Here is a 23,723-nt window from a genome sequence, read left to right on the forward strand (position 1 = left end):
GGATAAGGCTTAGACCAAAATACAAGATCTGAACCTGACAATTTTGTTGTGGTTGTTCCAGTTCTGGGGTTAGAACTCAGAGCCTGAGCACTGTCCTTGAGCTTTTTTGCTTGAGGCTAGCACTCTACCACTTGAACCATAGCTCAACTCTTGTTCTTTTGGTAGTTATTTGGACATAAGAGTCTCACAGACTTTCCTGCACAGTCTGGCTTCAACTTGGGATGCTCAGATTTCAGCATCTTGAGTAGTTAGGATTACAGGTGGGAGTCACCAGCACCCAGCTCTTAATATTTTTGATCCATATTTATCATCTAAGTAATAAGGAATAAAAAAAAGCACTGATACTTTCTTTCTACCATTCGTTCTGCCAGCTGTAATATGTCATTCTAAATTTTGAATATATATGTATAAGCATGTCAAGAGTGACCATAGAAGGTCTGAGAAGGTGGCTCAGTGGTAGAGTGCTTGCCTTTCATGCCTGAGGCCCTGGGTTCGATTCCTCAGCACCACATAAGCAAAAAGAAAAAAAAGCCGAAAGTGGCGCTGTGGCTCAAGTGGTAGAGTGCTAGCCTTAAGCTGAAGAGCTGAGGAACAGCGCTCAGGCCCAGAGTTCAGGCCCCACGACCAGACCCCCCCCAAAAAATGAGTGATCATAGAAGAGTAGAATTAGGACATTTAATTTCAAATCCATTCTAAGGCAAAAAGAGGAAACAAAAAAAAAAAGCTTGATGATCCATCTAAAGATACAGAAAAGACATAATAGGCTTACCAATAAAGCATAGTAAAGAGAATAAGCCTGAGCACAATGATAGTAAATGAGTTGATAAGACCCCGCTGGTCTAGGGAGTGCTACATTAGAAGCAGTGTGGATCACATCCACACGAGGCTCAGAAAACTGCACACATCATTGTCCCATTCCCTGCCCCGCTGTCACACAGACAACATATCCACTGTCTCTACCTTCCAAACCACAAATGGAAAATGGCAGGGCCAGAGCTGCCTTGGACGATGAAATCACTGCCTGAAGCCGTGCTGCCACTCTACCCACAGGAACCGCCTGTGTGTTACCTGGGAGAAGAAGCGCGGCCTCTTCGTTGAACTCAGGTTTTTAAAAATCTAGTTACCTCCACAGTTACATTCATACCCAACACAATCTGCTCCACACTACATAAGTAAAGAATTAGCCTGGGTCATAGGCAAGACCATACTAAAGCTACCAGCATGACTATGTTTATCACAGCATTATTTACCATAGCTAAGATATGGAACCACCCCAGAGGACCTTCAGTAGATGAATGGATCAAGAAAATGTGATATATATACACAATGGAATTCTATGCCTCTATCAGAAAGAATGACATTGCCCCATTTGTTAGGAAATGGAAAGACTTGGAAAAAAATTATATTAAGTCAAGTAAGCCAGGCCCAAAGAAACATAGGTCCCATGGTTTCCCTTATTTGCAATAACTATTATATATCTGAGACAAGAAGATAGGTCAGATACGTTGATGTTAGGCGAAATGAACCCTCAGATATGTATTCAAACGTCTTTTTCTTTCATGAGATTGTTTCTAATATATTTATAAGATGATTTCTTTGTTGCATTGTATGTCCTTTCCCCATAGTATAACCACTGCTTTCACTGTGTTTGATGCCGGTATAATTTGTGGAGGGGAAGGGAAAAAATTGTATATACAAGACATTATGTTGAGATTTTTTTTGTTGCTTTGCAAAAATGCTTTGGGATACCATCCAAGCTCTGAACCCCAAGGCTGCCTCTCCACCCAAAAGAGAAAGAAAAAAGAAAAAGCATAATGGACAGCAATCCTCAAAGCTGGAAATACAACAATTAATTCCTCTGTGTCTTATGGCAAGAGATGAGTACATGACATAATTCTATCTAATGAGATGCAATTGAGGGTACAGTTGAATTTATGGAAAGAGTTTTCTTATCTTGTTAAACCTGTCACATTTGCTTTTCTACTTGCCACACAGCTGCCAGGATGAGACCTTCGGTAGCCATATGTGGCCACACATCATAAATGGAGGGTTGGAAGGTGAAGGGAATCTAGATGTTCCGACATCTCCACCACCTTTCAATTGCTAAGGCCACTTCTCTTATTATTTGAAAAACAAATCAGTTTTTCAAGGAGTTGGAGGAAGATGGTGGAGGACAAAGAAGTTGGGGGCTAAACAAGCTCTCTCATAGGAAACAGTTTTGGTGTTCCCGTGAAAATTCCTAGGCTAGAGAATCACACCCATTGTACCATCATAGTACAGAGAGTTGGGTCAGAGAGGAAAAACCCAGGCAGATTCATTAAGGAGACAGATTTGAGCACTTGCCAGTGCCCTCGGTGGTGGCCGCAGTGTCGGGGGCTGCTGCTGGGGCGCCATATCAATCGAGAAGGGCCCAGGACAAGGGTCTCATATCTAAAATATATTTAGAACTCAAAAAAATAAATTCCCCAACAACAAATCCTCAAGGAAACAACTGCCCAATAAATAAGTGGGCTAAAGACTTAAAGAGAAACTTCTCTGAAGAGGAAACAAGAATGGCCAACTGACACATGAAGAAATGCGCAACTTCTCTAGCCATAAAAAAAATGCAAACCGAAACAACATTGAGATTCCACCTCACCCCAGTTAGAATGGCTGTAATCAAGAACTCTAATAACAACAGATGCTGGAGGGGATGTGGCCAAAAGGGAACCCTACTGCATTGTTGGTGGGAGTGTAAACTTGTTCTACCACTTTGGGAAGCAGTATGAAGGTTCCTCAAAAGACTCCACCTAGAGATCTCCTATGACCCAGCAATCCCACTTTGGGGCATGATAATTATTTTATATTTTTAAAATTAAAATCTTCCTTTAGCAAGATATAATTTACAAAGTTAAAAGGCTGGTGAAGCTAAGTTGAAGAGAAGAAAGAATCTTATTTAAAAGCTTAAGTCCTATAAAAGTGAATCCCGTAGATCAATTTAAAAAGAAGTCAAGTATGCAAAGAAATACAAACAGGACATTCACAGAAGCAACTTTTCATATATTAAACAATTAGACATACAAATGAAAATAAATATTGCAATTTCTTATCTGATTATCAAAACCAGAACAAAATTTTAAGAGTACCAACTAATTTGAAGTCTGTAGAATAGATGGGGGGAAAAGTAACTGTGACCCTGTCTCTCAGTTACAAAGCTTTAGCCCTGGGTTGTAGCTGAGACAACAAATCAGCTTTAATTAGGCCCACAAATGCACATTTATTTAAGTATCAATTCTTCTAGCTTTCTCTCTCTCTGTCTCTCTTTCTTTCCTCTATGCATATATATATATATATATATATATATATAAACTTAATCTACTTCTACATTTGTGAAAAGATAAAATGACAAGATGACAAGATGTTTTCTGAAACATTATCACATTATCTGTAATACCAATACCCCCAGATGTGTTTTGTTTAATAGAGAAAACATGAAATAACTTGGGTATATCCACTTGATGGCACACTGTGAATTCAGATATACCAAGATGCAGGAACATGATAAGGTTTCTGAAATATACATAAGCAACAACTACCAAAGGCAATGTAATATTTATCAATTACATCAACTAAGCAGTTGGTTTTTCTTTTTTTAAACAAATACTATGGGTTGAACTCAGAGGCCCCATGCTTGCTTGGCTTACTTATTCATGGCTGGTACTCTACCACTTGAGGCATGACTCCAACAGAGAATTTTGCTGGTTGATTGAAAATGGAATCTCACAACCTTTTCTGTCTGAGTTTATGATCCTCCAGATCACAGCCTCCTGAATAGCTAAAAATATAGGCTCCAGGGACTAGCACTTGACTACATTTGAATTTTTACACAGTTATCTGCTTGTCTGTTTACCATACATCGACTCTATACCCATATATATACACTTATCTGAAAATGCATGAAAAGGGAGCCCTGCAGATCCCCTACACACAGAGTCAGGGGGCTATGTGAGAAAATAAGTAGAATAACTGCAGTAAGGGAATTTCTGGTTTGTCCTGTGCACAATGACATCAATTATATAATATGCTAAAATAATTTATCCCAGTGTTATTAATAAAAACCATTTTATTAAAATTAATTTTAAAAAAGAATTTTCCTGTTTAGTGTTTCTTCCAATGTTCTTAATAAAACACTGGTCCTCAGAGATGCTTTATGAAAAATGAGACCAAATATGTTTTCTCATTCTCATTTTCAAATTTTTTCTAAAGAGCATGCATCAATATCAAAAGGAAATTTAGAGCCATACAGACAGAGAAGTAGGTTGTAAAGCAGAAATCATTGAATATTTGGGCAAACAGGACTGAACACTTCTGAACTGATGGTAAGTATTTCAAAGCTAGGAAGAATTGGTATGATTGATTCATTCGTTGTGAAGGGTATCTGTAAGGTTAGATATCAAAAGTTTCTAGCTGCCTTTGAAGAGAATGCTATTTAACTTCCAGCAATATGTAATTAAATTAAGGAGGAAAATGAAACGAAAGGCACACCAAATTTTTTTAATGCAGAACAAAATCCAAGAATTCTCCACTGTGAATCCAAATTAAATTGTGGGTTCAATGAAGGACACAAACAGAACAGAAATAATGGAAAGGAATGTGTCACTAGGATGTTATGCATTTACAACAACTTGCCCTTGGTGATTCAAAAGAACTTTAAACACAGAAGAAAAAAATAACCCTAGCCTCCATCTAACAAAAAAATGTGTCATGTGGTGATAAATGGACATTATTGTTATTTTTAAAACATGTATACACTGAAGAGAAGAGACAAATTTTGCTTTTTTTTCTTTACATCTTTACTCCCTAGTCTTTTCAGAGAGATTTCTGGCTTCCTGGTACTGGCCTTTCTCTCGGTCATTTCTTCAAAGGGTGAGCACATGCAGTATTCTTCATGTGGAAATCAAGTCTTCCTGAGCCCTTGGCCTGCTCCTTTTGTTCAGTGGAGACCTTGTCTTCCTCACAGTTTGGGTTGAGACTCTACCTTGATCCCACCTCTTATTGCCCTCCCCATTTTTATTATTTTTCTAGCACTCATTGCCATCCAAGTTACAGGTTTCGTTTTTGTTTGTTGTTACACCTGCCCAGTACAAATTAGCTAGACTTTTACTTTATATTATTCTCTCCAACATACTGTAACTTCATTCCCTATAACAATTTTTTAGATATACTAGGTAGTCAGTAGATACCTGTTGAATGAATGAAGTGAGTGAACCTTAAAATCAATGATCTCCGGAAATTAAGAAAATAAAAAGATTGGTTTTCTCTGTTTTCAGAACACATCAATAATTTCTCTAAGATCTCATCTCTAGAAAGCAATATAATTTTTGCAAATGCTTGTTTCTCTACACTTAGTTTTTTGGCACATTTTCCCCATGTAACATTAATACATTGGAAGTAGATATAGACATGGCGTTGCACACTTATAATCCTAGCACTGGAGAGGTTGAGACAGGAGGACCAATATTTCAAGTCTAGCATAGAGATGCTGTCTCAAAAAGAAAAAATAATGTCAGGCCTAGTGATTTGAGACTATAATTCTAGCTACTTGGGATGCAGAGATCAGTCTGAGGCCAGTAAATGTTCACAAGACTTGGGCATAAATGTTGACAAGACTCCATCTCGACTAATAGCTTGGCATGGTAGTGTGTGACTGAAATCCCACAGGGAATTACAACTAAGAGGATCCCAACCTAGGCTGGCCTGAGCATAAAGCAAAATCCTACTTTGAAAATATGCATTGTAACAAAGAGGCTATATGTGTGGCTCAAGTGGTACGGTGACTCCTTAGCTAAGTATAGGCCCTGAGTTCTGTCCCCAGGGCTGCAAAAAAAAAAAAAAACCCAGACGGAAGGAAGGAAGGAAGGAAGGAAGGAAGGAAGGAAGGAAGGAAGGAAGGAAAAGATAAAACTGCTCTTTTATCCCACACATTTCAGGAAATCATTTCAAATTATATTATTTAATACAGGAAAGCATTGAACCCTTTTCGAATTTTAATACTGCTTTCTCCTCCCTCTTGTCATGTTCTACTTTACCTACATCTTTGCAGTTCCAGTACATCATAGTACTAGAAAGTCTCCATCATTCCAGAAGTCCTATTGGATGATCTGGACTGGGTGTTTTATAAAGTATCTGCTAAAGAACACCAACTTCATACTACAATCATGAGACCACAATCCCAGCAATGGTCATCTGAAAATGTCTGCATCCTGAGAAGACTTCCTTACAGATTAATAACGAAAATCTCTACAAAGACTCTAGCATTAGATAGACGCGCATTTTTTGTTGTTTCTGGTATATTGAAACAGACTTACTGTACAGGCCAGATTGCTCACAACTTCCTACCTCTGCTTATAAGCAGCTGAGATTATAGGTTTACATACTGTGCACAACTAGATAGATCTAACTTTTGAACTCCAGCTCTATTACATTTTAGCAATGTGATCTTTAGTGAGTTTCTTACAACTTTGTTGTAAGAATGAAATAAGATAATGTAAAGTTTAAGTCAGCATTTCAAAAATAGTTTCAATGAATGTTTAGCTGTAGTAACTATTCTTTACAAAGTGTAGTGATGTACTATTTAAATTTGTTTAGGCCAGGCCAGACACAGTGGCTCACAACTACAGTCCCAACTACTCAAGAGACAGAGATTGGGAAGATCAAAGTGTAAGGCAGGGCTCAAGCAAAGGGTGTTGAGACCCTATCCTACATGAAGGGTAACATAAAGCCAAAGGGGCTTGCTAGAGCACTTCAGGTTTTCATAACGATGCAAATGATGTTAGTGATGGAGAACAGCCAAACAAGGGAGTAATACAACCTAGTTCTGAACCACAGGAAGAACCCCAGAGAACCCCAGAGGGTTGGAGGATTTGAGCGAAGTAAAGTCCTGGGCCCCAGAAGCCAGGTACACCTGGTATAAGGGAACCAGCTTAGAGGAGAGCCAGCCTGCAATTGAGAAGAGGTCATATCCTAACTTCTTCCTTACTCCCATTCTTTTTTTTTTTTGTCGGTCTTGGGGCTTGGGTTCTGTCCCTGCATTCTTCAGCTCAAGGCAAGCACTCTACCACTTGAGCCACAGCACTATTTCTGATTTTCCGGTGGTTTATTGGAGATAAGAGTCTCACAGACTTTCCTGCCTGGGCTGGCTTTGAACCATGATTCTCAGATCTCAGCCACCTGAGGAGCTAGGATTACAGGTGTGAGCTACCAGTGCCTTGCCCTCCCATTCTTTGAACACCCATACATACCTCTCATTCTCTGGATTGGTTGATGTGGAAGCCGGGAAATTACAGCCTGCAAAAGCTGATGCTCCTATGATGCTGAATATGCCTGGAAGAGGAAAAGGAAGCAGTGGTTCAGCCACATGTTTTCTTTAACAGAAGCAGCACATGAACACTTGCCTTGGTTTTCAGTTAAGGGGGCAAGCATGACCAAAGGCTAAAAACAAAAATGGAAGCATGTTACTTGCAACTCATCCCAAATGTCATATTTGTAATTTTAATATTCAATTTTTGGTCTGTCAGCATATCTTTATAATCAAATAGATATAAACTACCAATTTCCTTAAGTATATATGAAGCAATTATTGAAAAATCAATATTTTAATCACACATGATAGTAAAACTAATACGATACCATAAAACTTTATTTATTGTGCTTGGTGGTGCATACATGTAATTTCAGCACTAGGGAGACTGAGGCATCAGAGCATAAGGCTAGTATATGTCAGCACAAGTTACATTGTGAGACCTTTTCTCAAAAAAATTAATTTCAACTTTGGCCGGTGTCGGGGAGTGGGGGGGGGGAATGGGAAGGGGAAACAAAGGAGGAGGCAACAATGCTTGATAAGAAATGTACTCATTACCTTGCCCATGTCATTGTAACCCTTCTGTACAGTATTTTCACAATAAAAAAAAGAAAGAAAAGGGGCTGGGAAGGTGGCTCAGTGGTAGAGTGCTTGCCTTGCATGCATGAGGCCCTGGGTTCGATTCCTCAGCACCACATAAGCAGAAAAAGCTAGAAGTAGGGCTGAGGCTCAAGTGGTAGAGCGCTAGGCTACAGCTGAAGAGCTCAGGGACGGTGCCCAGGCCGAGTTCAGGCCCCACGACCAACCAAAAACAAAAGAAAGAAAGAAAAAAAAAAGAACAATAAACAAATATCAAAAAATTAATTTCAATAGCCCACACTTGGTTCAGTTAAACAACCAGGATTTAATACTAATATAGTATAATACTAATACTAATTAGTATATTTTATACTAATATAGCATTATTATATCATAGAAGATAGCACTTTAAAGTTTATTTTATTTTTATAAATTTGGCAAGATTACTTTTAGTCAGTGTGAATCTTGATTGATTGATTGTGCCAGTACTGTAGCTTGAACTCAGGGCCTAGGCACCATCCCTTTGCTTTTTTTGAGCACTGATGGCCCCTTATCGTTTGAGCCACACCCCCATCTCCAGCTTTTTGCTGGTTAATTGGAGACAGTCTCAAGGACAGTTCTTCTGGAGCTTACATTGAACCTCAACCCTCAGATCTCAGCTTTTTGAGTAGCTAGGATTACAGGTGGGAGACATGGATACCCCAGCCCATAATTTATTAAATAATGTTACTCTTTATTCATTTTTGCTCATTTGTTTCACATGGGAACCTGAAGAACCACAGGGAACCCATCTGTAGTGACAGGCAGTAACAAAGACCATGATTTAGATCAAAATGACTCAAATGTGGCATATGAAAAACATACTGTTCAGGGTAACAAACTGAAAATTCTTTATTTAAAAAATGGACTTGGATATGGATTTTTTTGTTTAAAAACATCCTAGCTGAGAACAGCAGTCACTTGTTAAGTAGCATTTAAAAAGATGGTGCTCATGTCACATTCTTTGTTTTTGAGACAACTTTTTTTCTTCCCAAGGGGGGGGGGAATATATATATATATATCAGTTTCTTTAAGAGCCAGACCAAATCGTGACACTTCTTCATGGATAGGCCTATGTATATATCACAAAATATCAGGACCTAGTCTGCTTATCTAGACAGTCATTTCTCTAGGCAGAAACCTAATGGTAACTGAACACCAATACCAGAATCTCAGCAGCCAAAAGAAGCTCATGTGTTGTCCACAGTCTCACACCTGAGGCTCAGGTCACTAACCCCTAGGTCAGCATTCTATTGGCCTAAAATCAGTCTATTACATGGAGAAAAATCATACACTTCTAGGATCCTATATGATTCCATTGAAAACCAGGGCTAAGGCTTTATGGAGTTGTGGGGGGAGGAAGGGGTTCCTATTGTAAGATTCAAATAAAGAAATGCCGAAGATGCTTTGAAGTGTCTGCCTTTCCGAATCTGTTCAGGAAGTGCTGCTTGGGTTCTGGTGTTCCCACTCAGTTAAGGTGCTTTCTAGGCCCACTGTTGGCAACTGGGGCCTGGGGGCTTTCTGATGAGCAACAGAGGTCTGCAGTTAAGGTTCACAGGAAAGACAGAATCCTATTTGGCCACCTTGTGGATTTAACCAAATGGTTGCAGAAGAATAATCCTAACTGACCAATCTGGTGGTTTTTCTCCTGAGAAGATCAGTGATTTTGGTCCCCACTTTCCTTGTCTCTGATATACATACAAACCAGAAAGCGTCCAGATCAGTAGTTGCAATCTGAGGGTTTGGGAATCGCTGGGGACACTTTCCATGTCTCCCACTGGAATAATCACCTGACCAAAGACTTAACCGCCAGGATGGGCTCACCTGTGGTGTTCTTGTGGTTGTTTCATGCTGCCATTTAATTACAGAGAGCAAGTCTAAGGCCTTGGCATGGTAAGTTCTTCTGAGTATCTGAAGAAGAAAGGAAAGGAGCTGGGTGGAGCAACACTGGAGGTGGGGGGCAGGGGCGGGGGGAGACTGGCTAATAGCAGGAGTACAGCTGGGACTTGACAAGGCACATGGAGTCATCCCCTCCTGCGGCAGCACCTGGTCAGGGATGAGGCCAGCAGCACCGCGTTCCCGGTGGCAGAGTCCAGCTCTGCAGCTGTGCCCTCCTATTCTTTGGGGAGAATGTTTCTTGGAAGGTTTGTATGGAGAGAGTGCAGCTCAGACCCGTCTTGGAAGAATGCGTTTGCTATTTTCTACTTTAGGAATGGCTTAATGATGGCAAAAATGCCTTTAAATATTCGAGGTTCATTTACTACATGGACTGCTTTGATAGGAATGGGGAAACCATCCTAGAGGAGGCCAAACACCTTTTTTTGGCTATAAAAGGGCCCAAATGAGGTGTTTTTGATAAGCTCACTCCTTTGTAGTCTGCAAGAATGACAATCCCATCCACCTGACTTTCTTCACACTAAATTGGTTTTGCATACGACCACATGTTTTCGGTAAATGGGCAGTGGCTTGGTATCCATCTGTCTGGGCCGATACAGAGGATGTGGCAGCTCCTGGGGTGTGTGTGGTGGAGGGGGGGTGCGCAACACGGTAACAAACCGGAGCCAAGGACGTCTTTGGGGGCTGAGGGCCTCAGGTTAGTAAAGGAGTTAGGCCAGCTTCGCCGGCAACTGTGCTATATGACCAGCAGCTGCAGAGCATGGTCATAGTCAAATTTACAGGTCCGGAGTAAGCATAATAGCAAGACGTTGTCCAGGGACGTGCTCAGGTTGGGGTGCACCTTGCACACCATCTCACGAAGGGCTTAGACATCCCAGAGTCTCCACTCGGGCTTCTCTTGCCCCTCCTCTCGGGCTTTGATGACCAGCTCTCTTCCGTGAGCAAGCACTCTCAGCAGGGAGGCTGAGATGCCCCACACTGGCTGGTTCTCAGAGACTCACTTTGTTCTGTTGTTAGCCACTAGGATCAGGGCCCCAGGTCAGGGCTCCGGAGCCTGTCTTTGAAACAATGAGGTTAGATATTGTCACTGGGTTCCCCCCCCCCTCGCTGGAGGCTAGCACTTTGATCCACAGCACCACTTTGTCTTTCCCCAATAAATTGGAGATAAGAAACTCGTGGACTTTCCTGCCTGGACTGTCTTCAAACCATGACCTTCAGATCTCAGCCTCTTGAGTAGCTTGGATTACAGGTGTGACCTACTAGAGCCTGGCTTTTAAAACAATTCTTATGCCATGCAAGGTTAAAGTCCTAAACCACCACAGGCAAGAAATGGCTTTAATTATATTCTCCAAACTCAGCATCCATTGGCTTTAATTACATATATACTCCATGTGAATATTCAATATAATAAAAGTAAACATCTACTTCAGAATTTAAAACAATGTATTAACAAATAAAAGAAACTTGGAGCTGATGATGCACACCTGTAATCCTAGCTACTCAGGAGGCTGAGATCTGAGGATTGCAGTTCAAAGACAGCCCAGGTTGGAAAGTCTGTGAGACTCCAATTAAACACCAAAAAAAAGCCAGAAGTGAAGCTGTGGTTCAAGTGATAGAGTGTGAGTTTTGAGCAGAAAGAGCTCAGGGATAGGGCCCAGGCCCTGAGTTCAAGCTCCAAGACCAGAACAAAATTTAAATAACTAAATAACTTCAAGTCTGACCTTTCTTGCAGCTGAACAAAAAAAAAAAAAAAAAAAGAGGAGAAATGTTAATTCTGTAGCTCTCAGTGACACACAGAAAGATATGTATAGATTCTTGATAGTAGGGCTGGGTAGTTTCAGTCACATTGTCAGCCTTCTTTGAGACTGAACAATGACAGCATCACATTGAACTCTGAAAGCAAAACATTGGCTTCTTCTCAATGTGCTAAAAGGCTTGTGCAATAAATTCAAGGGACATTCATCTATTTCCTCAATAGTAATCTTTGTGTGAGGTGTCACTGTCATCCTTTTACAAAACTCTCATATTATTTCATTACTTATGGCTTTTGTAAAATTTTTGACTGTAAGTAAAGAATTAATTTTTTCCAAAATTATGTTATTGATTCTTAGGAGAGGAAAATGATTATTTTTGGCTCTTGAGGAAACTGTCATGACAACGTTTTTAGTAAAAATCAGACTGTGAATGATTAGAAGCAACTTAATAATTCAAGAATTTAAAATGGGTAATTTTGCATTGGAAAACAGAACTGGAAATCACAATCATCCTGGCTCCCAGTTTAATTTTGGCGCAATGAGTCCTTTAGAAGGTCTTAACATGGAAGTAGATCACCATTGCCATCTCCTGGCAAGCAAACCGCATGACTATCATGTAAGTCATTTAAAGAGCCATATATTGTAAGAAGCAAGATTACCTGATAAATTGGCAGTAAAGTATTGAGTATTTATTGCAAAACCATCATTGGATTTTTATTCCATTCCTGTAAGACTTTTATACAGATCCATTAGAGTTGATAAATAGCAGCGTTTGTTTTATGAGCGATTTATGTTAAACAAAAACTTCAGTTTGTTATGACGTTTTAAATTAAATACGTTTGCTGGATCTACCTGTGACTGAAACAAACATTAGAAATGCTCAAAAGAAAACTTTGAAAATGTTTTCGGTGCATTGAAGGGAAAGAATTAGAACTTTACCATTGCTCACAGCCAAAAAGTGACAGGTGGCTTTCTACCGTATAATAAAGCTGATGGGCAGGATAACAGCTTTGACAGTGTCAATCCATCTTTCTGCTATGGGGGCTTTCAAAGGAGATGAATGATATATCCTTCCAGCCTGCCTTGCCATGGTGCTGAATGCTCTCTTTAGTTCTCTCCTTTTCTATTGTTTTCCTCTACAATCTGCAGCTGCTGATGCTTTTGACCACCCTTCCATCTTTTTCACATCTGGACATCAGAACATCAGCTGCATCTGAGAGCCTGTTTCAGATTTCCCTGACTAAGATGCCAGCTGAGCCACTGACAAACGACAGGTCATTCAAGTCTGTAGGCTCTATTTCAGGGTGTCATTCTGTCCTGGAGACTCCAAGCTTGCTTCAAATGAGTGAAGAAGAGGAGCTATGGATTCAGATCTTACCCTCCAGATTGGAATGCCACAGTTGACATGCTTCTAAGTCTTCATATGTCACCTTTTGAAGGTAATCCTTTTAGCCAAGATGAACATGATAACAAACTTTTCCAAGATTGAAAGGGTTAAAAGCACCAAGACAGTGATATTTAAAACACACACACACACACACACATTTTTTTTATAACGATCCTTGGAGGAAGATAGGAAATGTATTCTGTTTGTTTTATTTTTATTCCATGTTATCATAAACTTTGTCTCATCTAAATCCCATTCCCTGCTAGCTAGCTCAAGGTCACATTTAGTTTACATTGAAGTACACAGTGAGGTTCAGTTGAGAAGAATGAACATTTGAGAAACCAGCCTGGACTTGAGCCATGAAGCATGAAATGAGTCCAATTTAGTTTCTTGGAAATATTCACCTGAAGTTTCACATTGCCAGCTTGTTACATCCCTAGTTAAGGCAATTTCCTGAAAACCAAGCCTAGGAAAATATCAAGAGGGAATGATTGTTTACACCTAGTAATACAACACTCAATGAAGCACAGGAGAACAGACCAGAGGGAATGACATTGGAAAACATCTACTATCTATATTGCAAGTGACCACTAGCTCCAGGAACCTGATTGATTAGAAAGAATGGCAGAAAAGTAATCTATGACAAGAAAACTAACACAGAAATCAGCAATGTATTTTGCGAGGGAGCTCAAAACCATAAAGTTAAAATAAAAACAAATCAAAACAAACATGAGAAGATGCAGATCGTAAGTCTGAATAACCATATACAAATGAATAATAGCATTAAATATTCACATATATAGCACTTCCTGTGTGCCCAGAACTCTTGCATATCTAATAAATAATCCTCAGAAAATTCTATTTGCATTTCAAAACAGATACAGAAATAGAACAGAGGGAAGCTTGTAAACACCTGAAATGGTTGTAGGATAACAATCACAGTCTGATTTTTGTCTCTTGTTTCCTATGTCTCCAAAATGTATTAGTAACTATGAATGTAATCTAGAAACATCTTTTTCTCTCATTTTCTCCCTGTCTCTGTCTCTCTTTGTCTGTCTGTCTGCCTGTCTCCTCTCTTACAATAAATAAGAGTCACATTATTTTTTTCATTTTATAGAGGATTAACAAAATTTTTTCAAGTTCAGATAACATCTAAATAGCAAGTAGGATTGTACTTCAAATTTTTATATTTTTCCCTCCATCCTCACTGTTTTCTAGAACATGGGAGCCTTTAAAGTGCACTGTTTCTGCTGAAGAGACATATTCTGAGTGTTCAGGAGCTCTCTCTCTCCTGTGTATGAGAGTGAGACTTCTCCTGAGTTGCTCTGAACCAGAGTTGGAGAACGTCTGGTTCATGTAAGTCTCTCACAGAGAAGATGCTAGTTAGTGACCTTCTCATATTCCTACTTGAAACTTCCTTAGAAAAGCCTTATGACTATCCTACCTGCCTTCCTTTTTCTTCCTGTCCTTCCACAATGTGAGATCTGCATCAGGTATATGGTTCTCCCTTCTATTTCCTAGTCTATCCTTCCATTTTTTATCTTTTCAACTTAAATTAACATCGACTGTCATCCTGGACACACTGGATTCCATCAACTTAAAATAGCACATTTTAAACTTTTAATGCTTGGCACATGATTCTCTCTTACAACAAAAAATGTAGAGATTCCAACAGGCATCAGTGGCTCATGCCTATAATCCTAGCTACTCAGGAACGGAGACCTCAGAATGTCAGTCCAAAGTCAGCCCAGGCAGAAAAGTCAGTGAGATTCTTATCTCCAATAAACAACTCAGAAAAAGCCAGAAGTGGCACTGTGGCTCAAGTGATAGAGCACTAGCATTGAGCACAAAGAAGCTCAGAGTCAGTGCCTAGACCCTGTGTTCAAGCCCTGGAACTGGCCAAAAAAAAAAAAAGGTACAGATTTGTCATGTCATGCACATAACAACATAATGTCTTGAAATATATGCACATCATGAAAGGGCCAAGTATCAAGTTGAGCTAGATAACATTTGTTATTACACATACTATATCACCTTTGCGGTGAGAACTCTAGAAATTTAGTCTTTGGGCGATCGTGCTGTACAGAAAAATTGCACAGTTGTTTTTTCTATCTTGCTTACAATTTGGAAGCATTTTTTTTCTTATACATCCCTTTCATATCTCATACCATCTCTATCTCTGTTTCCCAGAATAACCAACTTACCATCTAGGCCAAGATAAGATCTTCAGAAACCCATTCCACTAAGTTTATAGAAAATATAGATATTTATGGTTTTAGACATTTTATTCATATTTAATTAAACTAAGTAGTAGTTATGTTGGATTCAATAAATCATATATAGAAATGATAAAGGGGAGCAAACACAATATTAGAACAACTGAATTAATTACATTCTGATCTCTTGTAGATTGTTAGAACTAAAATACACGTTAGAGTTTCTCTGGAATAAAAACTAATGAGAGTTTATAACACTAGGCTTACACCCAATAGCAATCCGGCTGCCTCAAAATCCGCAATCATCAGGAGTCTCCAGGAGACCTGTGCACATCTCTTTCAATCTATAAGTGATAATAAGATATCAAAAAATCCCACTAAATTCCTTTTCCAGAGGATAAAAGGTAGAATTCCCTGGCTTTGCACATTCTCTGGGTTAGATAATGGCTAGCAACATACTTATCCTCTGAGAGCCCATAATTTATGATGATCCTGAAATATTTACATTTTCCTACTTAGATAACTTTCTCTTGTTTCATGATCTGTTTGCTTGTTTGCAGAAGTTATCTAGAATTTTTTATCACTATGTGATCTATGAACCTAGTGGTAGTATTAATTCACAGAATCCATCTAAATAGTGTACAGGGAAGGGCCAACATTGGGAATCTCCCTTCTGAAGCTCTAACACTGGGCTGATGAGTCACTGTTGGCACATGTTGTGTAAGAGGCATTTGAGAGCCTTCAATACTGGTCACTGCCACTGGGTATTCAGATTATTCAAAATTATTATGACAGGTTTATTAATCAGCACAATTGTATTTGAAGAGGATTCAACATTGGCTAAATTGCCAGAAATATTAGTTACAACATTATAACACCGGAACAGATGAGTACTGGTTGAGTGTTGGGCCCTATGGCAATGGAATATAATACTCTCATGTATTATATTTGCAGTGAATTTTTGGCTAAGCAATTGCAAGTCCAAACGACAAGGTAGCTGAAGGAAAAGACAGAGAGACATTCAAAATAATTATTTTGTTAGAATCAATAATCAATTTAGTTCAAGTTGCTAAAGAACACATCTGATTCTTTTATAGTGATATTACAGATCAGAGCACTATAACATAAACGATAGGTCTGGTTGTAGTAGACTAAGCATAGTTAAATAATGACACTGAGGTGGGTGTGGTATAGTACAGAGTGTTATTTAGAGCTTGCTATTTATCACAGAAATGTATCTATAGCACCTCCCAATGAGCTTTGCTATTTGCCAAGCCAAGGGAATGAAAGTTTTTCAGAATTAGAAAAGACTAAGTGATTTCCCAAAAAATCAGAGTGCAATCAGTGTACTACCGGCCACTCTTTGAGTATGGAATCTGTGTTCCAGTACAAAGTCAGGCAGGTGGTGTGGCCCAAGTAACAGTATACTAGGTAGCCATGAGTATGTGAGTATGAAAATCTTGAGTTCAAAATACCAGTAAAAGAGAGAAGAAAAGTATATAAGGCAAATGCTATATTAATTAGCTAGATGTAGTCATTCAACAGTATGTGTATATCTTTTAAGTAAAGGGCTTTCCAACGTGTGCATGGGAATAGATGAATCATAGATCCAGGAGCCAACTGTCCATCCAGTCATATATTGAATAGAGATAAATACAGAAGCATACTCATTCTCTCACTCCAACTCAGCTAAATCAAAGTTTTAAAATGCAACAACCCAAAAGGATTCTGGAAAGTGTATAATTAATTAAAAATAGATAATATAAAAAACAACTAACATATTACAAAGAAAAAGGAAGCTATCTATTTTGTTCATTATTTGCCAACTGAACAAATTATAAAGTAGAATCACTAAAACTTTTTAATTTTCTGTATTAATTTTATTCTTACTATTTTCCTTGTATTGGGAACAACTGTTTTCCCCTCCAAACTGAACTAATTGAAAACAATTAAGGAACTCTAGACAATTATCACTGCTTGTGACTGAAAAAAAAAAGAAAACTATACTGATTTTTGATCATTTCAAATCCTAACAAAGGCTAGTCATATTTTTTTTTAATTTTAAATGTACTTCCACAGACACAATACTGATTTTGTTGACTAATTGCTGTGGTTTACTTCACATGCTCAAAGTTGTTTATGTATTTCTTTTTTGTTGCGTAGGCTACGCTTTGTGACAGTCAAGATAACCATGGAAATGCCATTGAGGATAATGCTGTGCCTTCACACCATGCTCTTACATAAATAATTATAGCTATTTCTTTTTTATTAAATATATTTTTGTTGTAAAGATACTGTACAGAGTGTTACAGTTACATGAGTAAGGTAATGAGTACATTTCCTATCGAGCATTGTTACCTCCTCCTTTGTTTTTCCTCTACCATCCCTTCCTTCCCCACTTCCCCAACTCCTCCTTCCCACCTCCGAAGATCAGCTTGACTTATTTGGTTGTGGACCCTGGGGTTCTTTAAATACAAGATCATGTCATCTGCAAAGAGGGAGAATTTTACTTCATCTTTCCCTATTTGGATCCCCTTTATGTTTGCATCTTGTCTTATTGCTCTAATGATTCTAATACTGAATTGAAGAGAAATGGAGAGTGGACAACCTTGTCATGTTCCTGAGTTTAGAGGAAATGGCTTTAGCTTTTCACCATTAAGTATAATACTGGCTATAGGTTTGTCATACACAGCCTTTCTTGCACTGAGAAATGTTTCCTTCATTCCTAGCTTTCATCATAAAAGGGTGTTAGATCTTGTTGATGCTTTTTCTCCATCTATTGAGGTATCATTTGATTCTTATCCTTGATCTTGTTGATGTGATGAATTATATTTATTGATTTGCATATATTGAACCAGTTTTGCATCCCTGAAATGAATCCTGTTGATCATGGTGTATGACTTTTTTGATGACTTGTTAAAGTAGATTGGCCAAAATTTTGTTAAGAAGTTTGCATTGATATTCATCAAAGAAATGGGTTTATAGTTCTCTTTGATGAGTCTCTGCCTGGTTTTGGGATGAGGGTTATGATGGCTTCATAGAAAAAGATTGGTAGTGAATTTTCACTTTCAATTTTATTGAAGAGTTGGAGTATTGGTATGATTTCTGCTTTGAAGACCTGGTAGAATTCAGCTTAAATCCATCCTGTTCTGTGCTTTTCTTGAGTGGGAGGTCTCTCATTGCTGTTTCTATTTCAGTGCTTGATATAGATCTATTAAGTTGGTTTAACTCATCTTGGTTTAATTTGAACATGTCAATATTTGCTAAAAATTAATCCATTTCTTCCAGAATCTCAAACTTATTAGCATATAGGTTTAAAAAGTATCCCCTTATAATTTCTAAATCTTGTTTTTTCCCTGTGGTTATGTTTCCATTCTCATCTCTGAGTTTGATTATTTGGGTGTGTTCTCTTCTTTTTCTAATAAGATTTGCTAATGGCCTGTCAATTTTGTTAATTTTTTAGAAGAACCAACTCTTTGTTTAGTTGATTCTCTCTGTTTTTTGGGGGGAGGGGATTCTAATTCATTTAATTCTGATTTAATTTTAATTATTTGTTACCATCTACTAAATTGGGGTTTAGCTTGTTGCTCTTTTTCAAGAAGCTTCAGCTGCTACATTAGATTGTTGGTTTCACATCTCTCCAATCTGTTGATGTAGGAAATAAGAGCTATAAACTTGCCTCTGCATCCTGCCTTTGCTGTGTCCTAGAGAAATTGGTAATTTGTGCATTGTTTTGTTAATTTGAATTTCCTTTCTAACCTCTTCTGTGACCCACTGGTAGTTCAACAATGTGTTGTTCAGCCTCCAGGATTTTCTTTGGTGGCTTCCAGTGTAGAATTCTAATCTTATTCCCTTGTGGTGTGAGAGAATGCCGAGCCTAATTTCAGTGTTTCTGAATTTGGACAAATTTGCTTTGTGACCTAAAATGTGGTCTATTTTGGAGAATGTTCCATGTGCTGCTGAGAAAAACGTGTATTCTGATGCTGCTGGGTGAAATATTCAGTAGATGTCTGTTAAGACTAGTTGATCTATACAGTTGTTTAGGTCTGAGTTTTCTCTGTTGAGATTTTGCCTGGTTGATCTATCCAGTGGGGATAGTGGTGTGTTAAACTCCCCAATAATTCATACCTTTGTATCTTTGTGGGATTTTAGGGAAAGTAGTATTTCTTGGTTAAATTTGGGTGCTCCATTATTTGGTGAATATTTAGAATTATAATATCCTCTTGAAGAAGAAATCCCTTAATTAGTATGTAATGACTTTCTTTATCTCTTCTCACTAATTTTAATTTGAAATCTATTTTATCTGATATTAGGATTACAGCCCCCACCTGTTTATTGGGGCCGTTTGCTTGGTAGATTTTATTCCAGTCTTTCACTTTTAGACTGTTTGATTTTGTGGGTAAAGTGTGTCTCTTGATGGCAGCATATAGATGAATCTTGCTTTTTGATCCAACAAGACAATTTGTCACTTAATTTGGGAGCTAAGTCCATTAATATTGAGACTTAGGACTGAGAGGTTTTTGGTAGTTCCTGCCATGTTATACACTTTAATGGGGGCTGTGCCAACTGGGTTCTTCCTATGATTCTTGGATTCTCTGTTTGGGGGCTTTCTTGGCTGTTATCATGCACATGATGGTTTTCTATCTGTAGGAAAACTTACCATTTGTAGGGCTGGTTTGGTGGGGATCATTGTTTAAGTTTTTCTTTGCTGTGTAAGGTTTTTATTTGTTCTTCTCTAATGAAGGATATTTTATCTGGGTACAGTATTCTTGGTTGATAGTTGTCTTTAGGGCATGGCATACATCATTCCAGGCTCTCAGGCTTTCATTTTCTCTGCTGAGAAATCTGAAGTTATCCTGATTGGTTTCCCTTTATAGATTATTGATCTTTTTTCTCTGACAGTTTTAAGCATCATTTCATTGGTCTCAATTGATCATGTGAGGATTACAATGTGGCTGTGGATGTCCTGTTCTGGTCTGGTCTATTTGGGGTTCTAAAGACTTCTTATATCTGATTGGCCTATCTTTTTGCATGTTTCAGAAGTTCTCTGCTACAATCCTGTTAAATAAATTTCCTAGACACTTAACTTCTGTCTCTAGGCCCTCTTCTACACCCATTATCCTTAAATTAGGCCTTCTGATGGTGTCTTCTAAATGTTGAACAGATCTATCATATTTCTTGGATTTGTCTTGAATACTTGTCTGTTCTTGTTCTATAATGTCTAGGCTTTCTTCAGTCCCAGAGATGTGATCTTCTGCATGGTCTAATCTACTGTCAAGCCTTTCTACTTTGTTTTTTATTTCCTTTCCTTCTAATTGGTCAGATTTGATGGCTTCAAATTCTATGTTGGAGCTTTGTTTTAGATCTTGGATGGACTTCTTTACCCCCTTAATTTTGTTTTCAGTGTTCATTCTCCAATCCCTTAGTTGATTGGTTATAGTTTTATTAGACTCCCTTTCCTTTTGTTGGGCTTCATTCAGCATTCCCTGAATGGCCTCCATGGATTCCTCGAGCTTTCTGTTTATGGATTCCATGAATGCCTCTATTAATCTTTGTTCATTCTCATCCCGCTCACGCTATTCCTCAGTTATTCTTTGATTAGCCTCCTCACACAAAATTCCTGTATGAATCTTTGGTTAGCCTCATCATGCTCATGCAGTTCCTTATTATGCTCACTTAGAGTCTATTGCAGTCTTTCAATCTTTTCATTCAGCATGTTTAACAGTAGTTTTTATATAGCATTTTGGGAACTCCTCTGGATTATTCATTAACTGCTCTGTTGCTTGATTATAATGAATTGGAGTTGAGATACCTGTACTTGCCATTTTTCTCATTTTTCTCCAGCTTGTTCTGCCCATTTGGGTTTGAAAGCAAAAACAATTCCTCACTAGAACACTATTTTAAGACAATCATCAACAAGAGCCCTGTAGTTGCACAGGTTGTTTGACATTGTCAAAATGAGTACAGATACAATCTAGTTCAACAATAAAAAACTAGGGATCAATGGACTGAGAAAATCAAAGGATTCAGAAGACCAGATATTAATAGGTTTAGGGAGAATTGTGGGGAGAAAATAAGATTAGAGAAATGTGGGGTGGGAAAGAGAGAGAGGGAATATAACCAAGACCTAAATTCAGAGAGAGGAAAAGGACAGATGAGAAGGCAAAGAGAGATACAGAAAAATGCAAAATGAAACAAAATTTTTTAATGAAACACTAAAAAATGATTTAAGTATAAAGAAATAATACTACAATTAAAGGAGTTAAAGCTGAGAGTTTGTGCATTGAGTAATTGATATCTGAATAATATATGCACACAATGAAAGGTAAGTCTAATAGTCAAAGACAGGTCTATATCTGTGGATGAACAGAACAGTAATTAAGTAAAACAAAAAATAACACAAAAAGGACCAAAAGAGAAAAGAGTAAAAGGAGAATATTCAAAAAGTAACCTAAAATAAAAATGATGAAAAAATAGAAAACAACATAAAAACATTTTTTAAACTTAGGTAGAAAAAGGAGTTCTTCAATTTTTTTCTGGGGGGGTGAGAGGAATCTTGTCTCTCCCTTGTGTCTGTAACCAGTCTATTGGTGGAGTCTCTGGTTTGCTTGTGGTGTTTGTTTTTCCTGTGGCTAGATGGGTTTCTTAAATCAGTTTGTTTGAGCAAGCAGAACAAAGCTCTGCCTTACCAGGGACATTATGACCCTCCTCTTAGGTTAGTTCAGTAGGAGGGAGACCTACTTTGAGATGGGTGTTTCCTCTAGCTTGGAGGTGCTGTGTGTGATGGGGCTAGGTTGTGTGTAGAGTTGGGCCTATCAGCAATCAGTAGCTTTTTACTGAAGAGCTAATTCCTGAGATACACAGCCCAGCCTGGAGCCATTCTCAGGACTTATGTGTATTGAGTTTCCAATTGTTTTTCTTTTACCCTCCTGCAGCTAGGTCCAATGCCTATGCTTCAGTGGAGTGGGGCAGCCTCTGGCTCTGTTTACTCAGTCAAGAAAGTCACTCCTCTATGGGTGGAGCTTCTCTGCCTGGGAAGGACAACTTTCCTCTAATTGGAGCTGAGCCCCCCCAGGTCAGGTTCCTTTGTCCTGTTGAATGGCTGCTATTGTCTTGTTCCAAGGCCTGAGCTATAGGCTAGCTGCTCTGACTGGGTCTTTGTCAGTATCAAAGATAGTGTTCTTCTCTGGTGGTTGGGGAGGAGCTACCTTCCCACTGCTGCTCTGTGAGAAGGAGTGAGGATATGGTAAGACTCACACCTTTCCCTAGGTTTCCGTGCCATCCATGGTCTGTGACTGTCTGTGGTCAGCAGGATGAAGATTACTGCTCCTTATCAGTTCTTGCTGGCAGTGAGTAGAATCTGCTCCCACACGGCCTTTGGTGCCTTTGTTCTGGGCAATCTCTGTTGATATGGCCGCCAGGGCAGCAACTGCTGCAGCTGCCACCATGGATACCAGTGAGTGCTCAAATCTGTCTCCTTAACCAAGCTGCCTGTATTTTCCCTCTTTGCCCAAACTCTCTGTACTATGATGGCACATTTGGTGTGACTCTCTAGCCTTGGACTATTCACTGGAACACTAAAACTGGCTTCTACATGAGAACTTGACTAGCCCCCAACTTCTCCTCTGCCATCTTCCAGAAGTCTTTTTCTAGTTATTTCTTTATTTAATACAATTCTTCTACTGTGATAAGTTTTGTTTGATGTTAAATTGAGCATTACTATAAAAGATGAATTTATTAAATATTTACCATAGCTCAGTTTTGTGTCAGAGTGTTTTTCTAAAGATGATTCGTTTTTTGTTTTTTGTGGGTTTTAATAAAATTATCATCATCATCATCATCATCATCAATATCATCTTTTTTTTTTTTTGCTTGGATTCTCAATTACCACAAATCTTTGATACAAATGCTATGGACCCCTCCCATTTTATATGGTAAATGTAAGTGAATCATAAAAAAAATAGCTCTCTCCAAGACTACTCAAGCATCACCCAGAGAACTGAGCTCTATTTCAGGTCTGTCTGATTCAAGGCTTCCACTTCTGAATCAGATGTTCTACTGCTGTCTGAAACTACAGAACACTCAAGTAAGTCTCAAAAAGGGTCCTACTCAAAGAAGCTCCTTCAATGGGAGCCTCATCACCTACTCAGAATGAACTTGAGTTGGAAGATCCACTCCTCTGAAAGAAAGTTGGTATTTCAATGTACTTCAGATACAATCTAGAGAGAATGTTCATAAAGCCACACTCATAATTCAATTGCTTAATGCTGAGTGATTCACTTCATTCCTGAAGATACGAAACAAGCGAATGAAAGCTAGTAAGCGTAAGCGTTGAGAGAAGATAAACAGCATGTATTATTATGGTAATATAATCATACTCTCCACCTCTGGTTCCCACTCTCCTTTTTATGTTCTTTCTGCACATGTATATCATGTATTTTGATCCCTTCTATTACTCTTTCTCATTCCTTCCCCCTTTTTCCTTCACAACTTTAATGCAGTTCATTATTCTG

General features: G+C 38.5%; 1 pseudogene; it reads right to left on the reverse strand.

Moving 5' to 3' along the window:
* The window catches only part of LOC105985571, a 30,625-nt pseudogene extending 7,967 nt beyond the window's left edge, over positions 1 to 22,658 (reverse strand).
* Positions 22,659 to 23,723: the final 1,065 nt, after the last annotated feature.

This window comes from Dipodomys ordii, unplaced genomic scaffold (assembly GCF_000151885.1).
Source record: "Dipodomys ordii isolate 6190 unplaced genomic scaffold, Dord_2.0 Scaffold30, whole genome shotgun sequence".
NCBI classification, from domain to species: domain Eukaryota; kingdom Metazoa; phylum Chordata; class Mammalia; order Rodentia; family Heteromyidae; genus Dipodomys; species Dipodomys ordii.